This window comes from Carassius carassius, chromosome 23, assembly GCF_963082965.1.
Source record: "Carassius carassius chromosome 23, fCarCar2.1, whole genome shotgun sequence".
Classification (NCBI taxonomy): domain Eukaryota; kingdom Metazoa; phylum Chordata; class Actinopteri; order Cypriniformes; family Cyprinidae; genus Carassius; species Carassius carassius.
In genome coordinates, this window is record NC_081777.1 from 16,562,414 (window position 1) to 16,576,798 (window position 14,385).

At 38.5% G+C, this 14,385-nt stretch overlaps 1 protein-coding gene across 2 annotated transcripts in view; it reads right to left on the reverse strand.

Moving 5' to 3' along the window:
- Positions 1 to 14,181, reverse strand: part of b3gat1a (beta-1,3-glucuronyltransferase 1 (glucuronosyltransferase P) a) — an 80,609-nt gene extending 66,428 nt beyond the window's left edge. Inside the window, exon 1 of one of the 2 annotated variants that reach the window (XM_059506306.1) lies at positions 13,706 to 14,181. The gene's annotated coding sequence lies outside the window, so the exon portion shown is untranslated. The remainder of the gene's footprint in view (positions 1 to 13,705) is intronic. The other variant, XM_059506307.1, reaches the window with a different exon arrangement.
- Positions 14,182 to 14,385: the final 204 nt, after the last annotated feature.

The window sequence follows — 14,385 nt, forward strand, 5'->3', positions numbered from 1 at the left end:
AAAAAAACGCCGCTAAATAAACTATACTGTTAGGTTCGTGATTCTGTTACAATTATGGGTGTGTATGTATGCTAAACGAAAGGATAAAAGTGCTCGAGGAGGATCGGGATCAGATGAGGAGTTTACTAAAGGAAGAAGGAGAATACAGACAATATACTACATTACATTCAGCATTAACATAGACATTCACAGATAACTTCACATACAATCACATTCAGGTTACAATACAATCACGGACGAGGAGGAACTAGTGGGGATCAATCAATTAACAAAACAAGAAAAGGAAGATGACCAAATAAGGAAACAGAAAGTTCATAAACGTAACAATATATATATATATATATATATATATATATATATATATATATATATATAAAAATTATATACATATAATAAATTAATAATAAGAAAAAAATGTATTACTGTTTAGATAGAAACATACAAATCATAATCATTCTAACCTTTTGACAAGTAGTGTGTTTACTCAAAATAAAACAATTTTATACTTTATTGTTTTACTCTTGTCCCAGATCCAGACTTTTAAAGTAAGAAAAAAAACACAATACAAAAAAAATTATATGTTGAACATAAAACAAGATTTGTGAAGAGATGGAAATGTTCACAAATTGCGTTTTATGTTTAACAGCATAAAAATAAAAATGTTTTTATCTAAAAAGTTTTATCTAAAAACATTCCCTGGGACATTAATGTGCTGAAGAAACGCTCTTATATATCATCAGAACATACAACTGAGAAAAAAAATCAGTTCATGAATATTCATCTGCAGCAACACAGGTTAAAAGCAGCAAAGAAGACATGGGGAAATCATTAAAATCTATGTTATAAAAGCTTCGTTAACAAGCCAATACGTGTTCCATATATATATATATATATATATATATATATATATATATATATGGCAGATCGCTTTTAAGACTAAGAACTCTCCAGAGTCAAATAGCTCTTAAATAATTTGCTAATGCGGCTATGGGTCAAATGACCAACATCAGTCATAATGACTGTAATAACCTAAATAATCTAACCTGATATGAAGCCATTTGTACGTTTATTGATTCTACACTAAATGAAATCCACAATTTCATGCTACATACTGTCTGGCATGTTGAATAAGAACAAACTCTGGTCATCTTATTTCCTTCTTCTCTTGATTAATCTGATCATGTGCAATTGTTTAGATGATTCTGACACTGACTCATATGATTATGAATGCTAAGATGTCCTTGCATCCTCTGCATTATTGAAAAAATAAAATATTTTTTACAGTTTGACCCCCACCCCTCTTTGGTAACAGCGGAAAAATATTTCTAACGTCTTAATCCAAAATCCAAGCTACTGTTTGACTCTCAGTCACCCAATAGTCTAAAATGAGTCATGCTTCCTGTCTCAGCCTACCATGCTGCCCTGATTATCCTCTTAAAGTGCCCCTATTGAAGGCAGGGAGGTTTAATTGGCTATGCAAATAGTTGGCACAGCAGACTCATTACCTATACGAGTATCGCAGTAGGCTCACGATAGGAGGAGGACTAAGAAACAAATTGTGTTTTCAAGCCTCACAAGCTTTTTCTCCCTTAATACAAAGACTCTAGATATACTGTGGTGGGAGCAAAAGAAAATCAGCCATTCTCTTTGTTGATAGAAGTGATGGGTCCCTGTTTTGTAATTCCCTCTAGTCAGAATTGGGTTTTGTAGCTCATTTAGAATGACTGCATTGGTGTAAAATGCATCGGACCAGTACAAGATGTGCACGGTATCCCCATGCTAACTCAAACGCTCTCTGTCTTTAACACTGAACATTAGCATGTCAATAACAGCACAGTATGTTGACAAAGACGTAGGGGGATTCGTTTAGTACAGCAAGAGGCAGTCAATAAACCAGCCGCTTTTACCTCAGAATTCCTACTGACATGTTTTCACTGTGGAAAAATTGATTGGTTTGGATTGGAATCGATCTCATTTAGCATTTATGGAACAATTTTAACAGCGTAAGAGCCCACACACCCCTCGTCATTAAACCACATGAAGCCTTTCAGTCAACAAATTCTTTCAAATCATTTTGTAAGACCATCCTGTGGTCTTGGCAAACTTTATACAAACTATTTACCCAACAGAATGCCATGTTCTCATGTGATCAAAAATTATTGTGTGATTCGACGCATAAAAATATGTTTGTTGAATCACTGCACATGGTTTCTAAATCCCTTCATTATTCCAGAAATGGTGGCTCACTTCTCGGGAGAAAAATTACCACCAGCTGCTCAATCCTCTTTTGTAAACATAATTTCTGCAACTGATGGACCTTAATGGGATTTCTCAGACATTCATTAAGCTCCAATAGCCATTTCAAAATCACATGTGCCCTGCATCTCAGCACTGAGAGACTGGACACTAGACACCAGTAAAAGTCAGATGGAAGATGCCAAGTGGAGTGAACAAATTAAAGATGAAAAGGAGCATCTCACTTTTTGTAGGTAAAAACGATAGCCAGCTGTGGAGACTAAGTTGTTCTGAAGCTGTAGTTTTTGTTTAACCTGCACAATAATGGAAAATAGACAAAACATACCAGCATATTTTGTTGACGCATAGCTTGGTCTGCAATGTATAAAGATTTTATAAACCTCCTGCCACCCTATTGTTCTCATCATCTTTGCTGACATTACAAAGCAGAGACACATAGTAACTGTTGCTATGCTTTCCAGGTCAGTGAACATCTTGGTGGTGACACTCTTTTACAAAGCTAGATAGATAGATAGATAGATAGATAGATAGATAGATAGATAGATAGATAGATAGATAGATAGATATGCCTGTATTGTAATTGTTGATGATTAATGTGGTGATTTAAATTTATTTAAATTAAATTTATTTGATTTGATTTCATTTATGCAGATTGGAGGCAGACAAAATAACAGATTTTATTTACCAAGATATGCACCAAGATATAGATAGTCTATATCAGCCTGTTTTGGCCTGAAATATGGAAAAAAAATTGGTGAATTGTTAGCCAATTTGCATGAATTAATAATATTAAACATTTTTGTATGATCGGCTCATGTCCTTTTTGTTTAATTAATAATAATAATTTAAAAAAAAAACGTTTTCAAAAAATCATACATTTTCATAAAATTCACATTGTACATTCATATGAAATCAGCCTCTTGTTAACTAGTTACATTTTCCTGTAAGATCAGTCTGGAAATTTCTGTGAAATTTTGCTGGCAAAAAAATAAAAATAAAGGGTTCATCGTCCATTGTCAATAGTGTAGCAATAGCTATGTTTCCAGCCACCTATTTTTATGCAAATTGGATATTGCATAAAAATACTTAATGGAAAAAAACAAGATGCACATAAATAAAAAAAATGCAATTTAAATACATTTACCAAATAAATTAATTGATGCGCATCAAAAAGGTCATGCAACTGCATGAATGAGACATAACTGGGCTAGCCAGCAGACCAAGCTTAAATGTTGTTTTGGGCATTCTGAAATGCCTGAGCCAAAGTCTGTCATTAAAGTGGTTTGGTATAATTATCTCCCAAAACTGTCTTTCACAACTACGTTCCCAAACAGCAGGTGAACAAAAATACATTAAGCAAGCAGCTATGATGAGTTTGCTGCCTCCCCCTCCCTAATTATCATCATCACCCCATCCCTTAATCGCCACCCTTTGCCAGGCTCCCAACAGGAGTGAGTGTGTGAGAGAGGAGGGGCGCAGAATCATCCAGGTCTGGCGGCGTGTGATGAGGCGCACCTGAACCGAATGAAGGCTCATTACCGCGGCTGTTTAAATGCCGAGCGCATCTCCCTTCGGGAGACCGGTCTCTTCCCCGTGCATGCATGCTGGTTTCCTCTTGGATACAGGAAGGGTGCGTAGATTGTTTCCTACACTGCCAGAGCTGTGAGCTGCCAGGCACTCAGTCCGGTTGAGAACTGCACCCATTATATGACTGATGGGCCAGGATACCGGATCGTTTATCCCCGGGAAGCACCGTGGGCCAAGGAGGACGTAGCCGCTCAGAAGAAGCTGTTGCCCCTCACACCCCAAACCAAGAGGGGAGTACGTGCGGCCACCGGACCCCTTACCTGGACCCTTGCTTCCCGAACACTGCCCCACCTTCAAGAACCCCGCAACACAACAAAGACATAAGATCCCCTGTTTATTTTGAACACCATTTCCCTTTGGACACTTAATCCATTTTTATTCTCCATTAATAAATGTCTCCCCGAGGCCATTGCCACACCCACTGTGTGTCATTGCTCCTCCCACCATACAGCGATGAAATGGGCCCTTGCACCCAGGCTCACCTCCATGATGGCCATAGGAAAACGGCGAACAGCAGGCAAAATGCTTTTAAAGTGGTAAATATAGGAGGAATATGTTTAAAGTAATTTATATGTGCGAAATTTACAGTCTACTTACATTTGGTTGCAATCACTGAAAACTGCTCTGCTTTTAGCACTGCCAGCAGGCGCTCTCCATTAGCCCTGCCTGCCTGGAATTCAGGCCTAACGACACTAAAGTCGTCCTGAAACCAAGGCACGGTTACGTACCTAAGATGGACTTCACTCCTTTCAGAGCACAGGTAATTATGCTCTCCGCAATTCCTTGCACTGAAGAGGACAGACAGTTATCTCTGCTCTGCCCCAGTCAGAGCTCTGAGAATTTATATTATGCGTTCCGCCCCTTATAGGCAGTCGGAACAACCCTTTGTCAACTTCGGTAACTGCACCAAAGGGCTTCCGGTCAATCAGACAAAGACTCTCTAGATGGATAGTAGACTCCAATTTCGCTAGTGTACTCTTCTTTGGGCCTACAATTCCCCCATTGGAGTACGGGCCCATTCTTCTAGAGTCATCGCCTCATCTTGGGCATGATCCAGTTATGTGTCCATTGTGGATATTTTTGAGTCGGCTGGCTGAATGTCCACATTCGCAAGGTTTTTTAACATGGAAGTCCCGGCATTGCAGGCCAGGGTCCTTTCCGCTTGAAGAGACATGCTCTGTGTAAACAGATCTGGCAGAGAGTCCTTGGCCATATCACGCTCAAACTCTCTGGCATTAGTTTACCTGTTTGCTCTCAACCCCTGTGTGTTGAAGTTACAGGAGTACTCTGTATTGATTAAGCAGGCCAGATTTGACCTCAGGAAGCTCAGCCCGTCTTAGCCTTGATTTGTAGTTAACATCTCTATGGGCATTACTTGCTTATGGAAGTTTGATACTTTTAGTAGTTCTACTACATTAGCATGGCGGGGAACTTCAAAAGGGAACTTACTCGGTTACTAACGTAACCTTGGTTCCCTGAGATACGGGAATGAGTACTGCATTGCTAGTCATGCTATGTAGCAGCACGACTTTGCCGGGGTTCAGTGCTTAATTTTTAACACAATGCACGAACCAATGGCCGTGCAGTTTCACAGAGTGAATGGAAAAAAGGCTTCAGTTCAGGAGAAAAAATCCTTTTTCCCATATGCATCTAGCAGATGCAGTACTCCTTCCCGTATCTCAGGGAACAGAGGTTACGTTAGTAACTGAGTACGTTTCACTGCATTAATAGCACTTAGCTAAGTGTTATTAGCATTTTTTGTATGTTTCTAGCATGTCGCTAACCTATTTAACACTTGTTGACACTTTTAAATATGTTCCTAGGATTCCACAGACCGTTCTCATCCCAAAGCGTCATATACTGACCCTTTTGACATTTTGTCAACATCCTACGCACATGGCACCCTCTAGCGTCAATATTAGATGCAGATAAATATGTGCCAGAAGGCGCCTCCTAGCGGTCTAACCCTAACCCTAACCCATAATCTGTGTCTCATATTGACGCTAGAGGGTGCCATATGCGTAGGATGTTGACGAAATGTCAAAAGGGTCAGTATATGACGCCTTGGGATGAGAATGCATTAGATTCCATAACAATTTTAATGTCACAAGTACTTTATGATTACCCTCACCAAATTTGAAGATGATCAGATTACAACTGGAGGAGGAATTTGTCAAAGTATGAGTAAAAAACTGCTCAAAAATAGTACAGGAAATTCAATATAAAGTACTTCCTGTTGGGCAAATGACCTTTTTCTTTGTGATATTTGGTGCCAGTTTATCAGGAAGTGATGATTTTGTGCTTTTCACCTCTCTGGATGGAAACAGTGTTTTATTCGCAAATGTTCTATGCAATATTTCAATTTTGCACACAAGTTAAATTTGCAACTTTGGATGGAAACATAGCTAATGTAGCTAATTTGAATGACCAACTTGAAAATGAGTGAAATCAGTGTGGGAACATTTTAGCCCTTGTGAGAATTCCTATTGAAATGACTGGATTTCACCTGTAAAATTTTGCCATACTTTAAATGTAAATGCAATTTAACAGCTCAGCATCAGCTCAGCATCATCATACCAAAATATCTGACTGCAGAATCCCGCTACTGACCAGTCAAGATCAAATATTCCAAAGAGCCATGTAAAAAAACACACATAATCTCTCAGGGCAGTGTGTGAAACGCCAAGCCAAGGTAGAGAATAGTCCTCTGTGAATACATCTTAGTAGCATATTAAATTGCCATTTGAAAGGTAAATGAAAGTGGCCAGTGGCATGTCTCCCAGTTTCAGAGATTCACTGGACTTTCAGAGAAAAATGATGGCGAGTTTGGCTCTGATCAGCTCAAAGTGAATGTGTAAGCTACTGCGAGCCCTCTAGCTCATAAGGATGTCTGTACACATAATTAATGTTGTAAATTTTACCATGATCACTATGATGCATAACCCATTTGGGCCTGCACAATATCTATTTTTCTATATTTGAACTGGCTCACTCAAACTTTGCCATTGTTCATATTGAATTAAATTCCATTTAACTTTAATGCTGAAATTGCAATGTGTCATCATTTAAGTCTTTATCTTTATCATTATTAAAAACAGTTAAGTGCTGAATTCCGTACGTGTGTACTGTAGTAAAATTACCAACCAGGCTCCTTGGCCTGTGGCAAAGTTAGAGAAAGGTTAAGAGAGTTGCACTAAAACACAGTTTTATCCAAAACAAAATAAAATTAATCTGGTTTTCCCTTATGAAACAAAAATATATATTTATTAATAATATATATTAGGCATATATTCTTATATATGGGATTTAATATTTATTTTTTACAATATATTGCAATATATTGAAAGCGGCAATCATTTGTATATTTTGCAATACATTATGTAATATATGTATCATCAATATATTATTCAATGTATTCAAATATATAATATATTAGAAAATAAATAGGGAAAATAATATATTACAATATATCACAATATTTTTAAGAAATATATTGGTAAATATATTTTCCTTTCATAAGGGTTGTTAGTTTGGGTGTTGTATGTATGGCCAAAGTTCGGAAATGAAATCCAGTCTAGTGATGGGTGTTAAAAGCTTAACTGTTTTGGATTTGAAAATAATCACCTACGCTAAACTGACAAAAGCAAGCATAAAATAAAAACACATTTGCAGAAACAAACATGGCATTTAAGGGTTGCTTAAAATGTACAAGGGTTGGACCTTTTTTATTGCAATTTGAAAATAAGTATTTTTTTAATCAATAAGCGGCCTCTATAATAATATTTTGTATGAAAAGAAATAAAAGTTGTAAAGAATTTAAGATTTACTCCCTCTATAATGTTAATTTCAGCTGAAAACCACCGTGTATTATATATATATATATGTATTATACTCAGGACCATTCCACTCAGGACCATTCCACCCATTAACCACCAGATGTCACTTGGACACTAGCACCTCTCATACTGTTGCACCACACCCGAACTACATTCTCCATGAGTCACTGCATAACAATCACCTTGCCACACCTGCACCTCATTCATTAGCCAATTTCCTTGCCACACCTGCACCTCATTTACACACACATAAAAGCAGCACAATCACTCTCACTCACTGCGAAGTCTTGTTTAGCCAGTCTGACATTTCTGAGCATTTTTCCCTGTGTTTGTTATTCCTGTTTTTGACCTTTGGACTGTGTATTCCGACTCTGATTCTCCGCTACCTGTCCCGATCTCTGCTTGTTTCTGGTTACGATTCTGGTTATCCCTGACACACCTGACGCCAATCCTGATCTCTGCCTGTCTGAACATTCAGTTTAATAAATGCTGCACATGGATCCGAACTCCTCGTTACACACATACATATATATATATATATATATATATATATATATATATATATATATATATATATGTATGTATACAGGTGCATCTTAATAAATTGGAATGTCGTGTAAACGTTCATTTATTTCAGTAATTCAACTCAAATTGTGAAACTTGTGTATTAAATAAATTCAGTGAAAAGAGCACGATCTAATTCAAAGCGAAGGAGGCTGAGGTTGACTAAATCCATTTTTTTACTGTTAATTAAAGCCCAAGACAAGAGTGTAGTGTCATCTTATTAATGAAGCAGGGTTTAAACTCTGGTTTAATATCTTGTTAAATCGTTAACATACTAAATACTGTCTAGTTTATCTGTCAGATACATGCAAGGTCCGTTACAGGTCACAAATCCTGCTCAGTGAAAACAAAATCCAGAGGCAGCTGAAAGCAGCATAGTGTCGCATCAGATACTACCCAGCCTGCCAGATGACGCTGATGTGATCTGCAAGGTTCTGACCAGATTATTATACAAAAGAAGAGCAGTAATTCCTAACAGCATGCTCGACAGCACACAAGAGCTTTAAAGAGGCTATCTGTAACTACTTTAACTAGCAGGTCATTACAGAAACTACTACAAAAAGCAACCCGATGAAAAACACAAAACCCTTTTCTGCAGTTCAAGTGGTTCTGCTGCACAATTATGAATATTTTTAAAAGGCAGGTTTGTTGCATTGTCATATATTCAGTTACACAGAGAGGAGATACTATAACATGTTGATTAGCAAGAATTACTGTGGCACTAGTAAGACCATGATTAATCAAATGAATTGGATTGAATAATAAGAATAAGTCATAATAAGTAAATCTGACAACGATAATGAGAAAATATTTCATTTAAAATATGTTTTAATTTGTGTATTATTTATTAACTATAATATCATTACTACTATTAATGAAACATAATTACACATAGTACAAGTCATTAAATGCAAGAGGTCAAACGACAATGTGACTTAATTATGTATTCAGCAAAACTGAATTTCTCAAACAGCAGCCAAATCATTAAGGCCAGGTGCTTTTCTGTGTCAATCCTGTTTCATACAGTAAGAAGGATATGAATGAAGACTCAAATTAAATATGAATGCTCTTCCAGAGTCCAGAGATGAAATGGCCATGGTCACTATGTAGAGAATCTGCAGGATTAGAAAAATCTGATTGGTCTCAGATATTTCATTGTGCTCGTATCGAGAGCACAGCAGCAGCTGCTGCTGAGGGACTGGGGGCTGCTGCCAGACGGAACAGCACAGGTGGGGAGGGGGCTCTATGTATTACTGCTGTTCTAGAGGACGCACACGGAGGACATATACTTAGCAGAATTAGATTTACTAAAGGGAGACTTTATTGTTTTTAAAGGTCATTTGCTTATTTCCCCTCATGGCTCTTGGTGCTCATTTTGCATTCTCATCAAGAACGCTGTAAAGTACACAGTGTCTTTATAGACATTTATATGGTATGGTTCAGACTTTTCAGTATTAAGCGAGTAAGAATAGACAGGATTTGTGCTCTGAAAATTCTCTCCACTTAGTGAAATCACTCATTTTGGAGACAGTTCATGCAGGGAACATTCAAGGATTACGTCTTCTCTCTCTCTCTCTCTCTCTCTCTCTCTCTCTCGGTTTTGTTTTACACATAACACGGAAATCTTGTGTTGTTGCATTACCTGTGTCTTCAGGATTCTAATTAAATTACTTTTAGTGTTGAAAGGTTTTTTTATTATTATTATTTATTTATTTTTAATGCAAGAACATGACCCGTATGAATCACTCGTGACTAATTTGATCTATTCTGGTAAACATGGTTCAGATAAATTTTTCCTACTGAAGATACACAGAATTAGCTGACTGCATAATTAGCAGAAGAACTGTTCATAGGGTATGAGTTGGTAATAACTTTGCGATAAAGCATTATTTATTTATTTATTGCATATTTAATATTAATCCTGTCAATAAGTAATGAAATGTTACCAAGGTAACACGTCAAAACTTTATATAGCGAGGATATAAGTGGATTAATTGAATAAATTTACATTCTAATGGATAGTTTTTTCAAAAAAATAAAAATAAAAAAAAATATATATATATAATCATCTTATATATATATATAGTCAGTCATCTTATGATGGTTGTTCTCTTCAATCATTACCTTCCATAATACGATTACTGTACAGCTGCTTAACATCATTTAGAAAAAGGTGAGCTATATACAGCATGAATGGATGAAGTTGTTTGGCACATGGAGGGTGGGTGGCCACTTGAGACCCCGCTAAGGAAATATGGCCTGGCATTCTCACTTTAGCTTCTTAGCTCTTCTGCTACTATGAGCCGGGCTCTTCCGGGGGTAACAGCTGCTGTCCCTGGGGGTGATATGGTTCAGTAATGGGAGTGTGTTTGAGTGTGTGTCTATGACTGCACGACTAAAGTGGGCCAGAGATGGCAGCCAAAAACAAGCTCAAAGCCCCGCAGTGCTGAATTCAAGAAGGCAGAATAACAGCCCAGCCTGAGGCCTGCCAATCAGTTTTCCTGCCTTTTTCCTCTCTTCATTCTTCCTTATTCTGTTTCTCAGCTGTTCATTAGCCATCCATTGAGAGAGAGCTATGTGTGTTAGTGTTCCACTTCGGGCACCATGAGCTGGTACAGAGCAGAGCTGGCCATAGCGGTGTGTATAAGTCTTTGTGGCAGAGTCGGGATGAATGAATAATGCAGCCATGGTAGCGTCACTCAGGGAACAATTGTGCTGGTTAATATTCGTGGCATGGAGATTCAGATGGCATTGTGAATCGCTTTACAGTCTTTCAAGAGCTTAGAGTCCCTCAGCAAACTAACCTTGCCTGTGTAACACATGTGAAAACAGGTTTTTTATGTGGGTTTTCCTGAGCAAAATGGGACATAACACTTGCGATTTGAATTAGAGTGTTTGTCTACTACATGAACAAATGTAAGCAAGAGGTTGAGTGTGTGAACTTGTTTGAAAGTGCACATGAGTGTGTGTGAGGGAGGGCAAGAGCACCTACAGCAAGCAGCTCCAGCTTAGTGTGCTTTCAAATGCCTACGTCAGAACTGTTTTCAACAGAAACTCTGAATTTCACCCACAGGACTTTTTATTTTATGTTTGAAATCTGCTTTTGAATTCCTTGCAGCCGCACTGATTTGTCTGAGGAGTAAAATGATATTGTTGGCTTGTATTCTTTGTCCCTTTGCTATTCGAGTGCTCTTTGATCACGGGAGTTATGGTTGCTCATTTAGGGGTTTTATAGATTACTGTGTTGAATGTATAGTATGCATGTTTTGTTTGTGGGTATTTAATATTGCTGAAGGTGAAATACAAGCCATCAGTGCTATCTACTGATTCCACAAAGCAGAGTGCTGGCTTAAAATGTTTGAGTGGTTTGAGAGCTCCCATGAGAGAGACAGCATAACAGCAAAGTTCATCTGGTAGTACTGTATAGTTTATTACATATCATGTATTTTACTATAATTATATAATAATATTTTTAACATGTGTTTTCTCTTGCATATGAGCTTAGCTGTGTGATTTTGCTTATATTATATTATATTATGTTATTTTGTATAGACACTATTTTAAGGCTACTGTTTTAGGTTTTTACAGTGTTTTAGACTGACTACATTAACTGATATAGAAATGATTGGCAATAGTAATTAAATGCTGGTAAGTGTTATTTTAATACTGATTGTGAAAATAATCTATACTCGCTATAGATAAAAAAATAAAATAAAAAAAAAACTTGAAAAAGAATTATGATGCACCAAGATTCATCCGAAAGTAGGTACCAGTGGATGGAAGAAGTTCTCAATAATAACAGCAATCTCACATTCAGGTCTGTATCCAATCTGGTGTAGAACAGAGCGCCTGCTTTTTATGATCCAATCAATTCCCAGTTCAATAAAATCAAGTTGTGCCCCATTTCTCCCATTGAAAATCCTGTTTCACTAGGGAATACATCTTATTAGGCAAGTGAAATGGGTTGCGAATGCCGTTTCATGTTAACTATGATGTCTATAATTATAAAGGACAGGACTTCATTACTTTCTGTGAGAATTTTGCTCAAAATTTTGCAACTAAGATACGTGACAAATACGATATTGTGACGAGTGGGGCGGGGCCGAGGGACATGGGAGCGAGGCCGGGGGAGTGATTGGAGATGAACTACACCTGTTCGTCCCACCGGTCTCGAGGCCCATGGAGGAGATGGAAGGATATAAAACTGGAGCGACGACAGTGAAGGACGAGAGAAGCCCAGGCCTGGTCCTCTCTCGACCGGTGGGACGAACAGGTGTAGTTCATCTCCAATCACTCCCCCGGCCTCGCTCCCATGTCCCTCGGCCCCGCCCCACTCGTCACAGATATATTATGATATTACTTCCCTTTATATATTCCCCACTTCATATCACAGTTGCTAATCTCTTTGATGGCGCAACAGGCTCATTTAAGGTAGACTTTCCAGTATAAGAGTTGCCAAATCTGTTTCTTAATGTGGAACTCCATCCAAGATGCATCTTCATAGAGATGTACTTTCCGTTGATATTGCTACTAATGGCTTCATATTCCTGCCCTGGAGCGGCACCGTTCCTGCTCTTATGTAATGATTTACATATTTAGCTATGGTTGTTATTGCTTCAGCAGCTGGCAGAGTTGGGTTTTACACAATAAAAGAGAGCGTTGATGGCACTGATTTTTGTTGAAGCTTTCTCCATCTAATTAGCATCCCGCTTTTGCTAAGCACCGGCCGTGCATTGTTCCCGGGGTTGATTTTCGGCATGCAGGGTTGTTTTGACACTGGGTCAGGAGGGGGGAGGGGCCCTAAACTAAGCCGTTAATGACTGAACACTAATACCCAGATGTAGATTAGCTGCTGCATGGCCGCAGCAGTGAACTGGCATTAGTGTTGACACTTCTTTGTTATGATACGTGTGTGGTTATCATTGCATCGCAACTAAGACATGGATATTAAATTGACACTTAGTTTGTCTAGTTGCAGCTGAATATAAAATTAACCATAGACGGCCTGGACTAAATATCCTAAAAGTGGTGAGTTGCAGTGTTAAAATTCCTATATTTTAAGTCTAATCTATGTACATTATTATCAAGAGATCCAACAGAAGCAAGACCGATCTATACTGAGAATTGACTCATGAATATATACACAAGCATGACTGTTTCCCAAGGCTCCCAGCTGGTGACTGAGTATTTCTAGCTGACACCACGGTGCTCTTTGAGCTCTGTACGGATTACGAATGAATCTTTTCTTCAGGCTTGCCTCAGGTCTCTGCCACAAGCTCATCTCCGTGTACATCTTAACATATGCATGGCTTATTCTCAAGGGCTCATCCACGCAGCCGTCTCTCTCAGTCGTGAGATAGAAACAGCAGTCTCAGCTTCTGTTGTTGCTCATCAGCACAGAATATTTTGTGCCTTTTTGTGTTGTGCTCTATGACAGATTACACAAAGAAGGTTTGTCTTACCTTACGTTGATGCAGTTATTTCCACCACATGCTGCTGCATGCTTCATTCATTTAAAAAAATCCCTTCATCTCTCCCTCTTTGTCTTTGTGTGTCTCTCTTGATTTCTTGTTCTCCTCTTCTTTTATTTGTTTTTGGTCAGAGCATCCCTGTATTTGTTTGTGCTGTGGCTTCTGGATCAAACTGGAAACATGGGCTGTAATTGGGGACGGACCTGCCGGGAGATCTCCCCCGTTTTCCTCTCTTCCCTGTCAGACGTGCTCTCATTCAAGCTCACAATCCGAGAGAGAGGGATGTCGGCAAGACCCTGCAGTAATGGTGTGATAATTTGCTTGGTGGTTGTTCTCCGTCTCTCCCTCTGATTTCTCTGTCTTCATTCAGTGTGTCGATTTTGGCTCAGTTGGGCTGTCAGAACGCATGGAGACACATCTGTGAATGTGTTTATGTGGCTCTAACGTAGCCTCTTCAGCGAGGCAGAGACCCCCTCCTTGCTCAAGATGTGCTCACTAATGGCATGTACCATTATGGCTCAGAGCAGGGTGAGCTGTGAGGGAAGGAGGGAGAGAGAGAGCGATTGTGAGGGTGGGAAAGAGGGGAAAAATAGGCTTAGTGGACAAATTAAGTGGTTCTGTGCATGAGTGCATATATGTTTGTTGTTAGACATGTCTTCCTGTCATTGTAC